Source organism: Pteropus medius, unplaced genomic scaffold (assembly GCF_902729225.1).
Source record: "Pteropus medius unplaced genomic scaffold, Ma_sr-lr_union100, whole genome shotgun sequence".
In the NCBI taxonomy this organism is placed as follows: domain Eukaryota; kingdom Metazoa; phylum Chordata; class Mammalia; order Chiroptera; family Pteropodidae; genus Pteropus; species Pteropus medius.
This window is the reverse complement of record NW_024349796.1, coordinates 8514554-8515878: the sequence shown is the minus strand read 5'-3', so window position 1 is coordinate 8515878 and position 1325 is coordinate 8514554.

Genomic DNA, 1325 nt, shown 5'->3' with positions numbered 1-1325 from the left:
CGAATTAGAAAAGAAATCTGACTATACTGAAAGATTTCTTTGTTTAAACAAATAATAATTAATTGAAAAATGTGATGGAAAAATCTCATCCATAAAACGAAATATTTAAAATAAATAGGTATAATCTTAATAAGAAACGTGCCTCCCCCACAACTACACTTGACTCTGTTGCATTACAGCAGTTTTAGTGACTGTGCTGAACATAACAAAATACGACAGTGACAAGTGACTAAATTGAGGGGGATGTTAGGAAATCACCAGAAACAAGATGTCACCAGAGGCTGTGCCATCCTTGTGAGAAGAGCGTAATAGCAGTGCTGGGAAATGAAAAGGGAATTGTTTCGGTGGCTTAAATCCACTTCTTTCTTGACCCCAAGTTGTTTATTCTCCTGAACTGAAAATGAATAACAACCTTAAATGACCAGCGTTAGAACATTCACATTGCTTTTGTGAATTCCAGCATTAGAGGCTTTCCAGGGAGTTTTGAAACAAGGACGTAGCAGACGAGAAATCTGGGTTTAAGAGAAATCAGGCACATAGACAGTACCACAGACAGTAATGTGTGCGATAGAATCATGCCTTCAACGCCAACTAGACTGGTAGTTGACAACTTTCTAGACAAATACCGAATAGCTGCCAAGATGGTAGACGTGCAAAGGGCTGAGACTGAAGTAGAGAAAGGCTCAAAAAAAATTCACTTATCTGCTCTTTCTAGAAAAAGTAAATGTGTTTGTGTGTGTAGGAGTTAAGGAAAAGCAGGTCAATCTTATAGGAAAGAAAAAGCCTTAAACACTGATTTAATTTTGATCAGCTTTAACATGTGCAGGAGCCAAATACTATTTATGTATTTTCTTTTAATAGACATTTCCTTTAGTTAGGATGTTGTTTGGGTGTTATCTGACAGAAATCCCAGTAAGTGCACTTGAGAACATTCAGTATTCTGGAGTTTTGGAGTGTAGAGTCCTATGCACGTTGATTTGATTAAGTTGGTTGATATTGGTGTCTCAGTCGCTTGGCGTAGACTGTATTTATAAATTATAAATCATAAACAAGCAGACATCTTGAAACTCTGAAATATTTGAAAATATGTAAGTATTTCACTTCGGTCACTCTAATGGATAAGTTTTCAAAGAATGACAAAGCTAAATATTAGTGAAGATGTGAAGCGACAAGACATTGAACATGGCTGGTGAGAGCATAAAGTGTTATAATCCTTTTGTAAGGTCATTTGACACTTTATTCTGAAGTTAAACATTTCTGTGCCCTCTGACCCAGTAGTCATGTCTAAGTATTTGCCCCAAAGAAATGAAAACACATCCACAAAA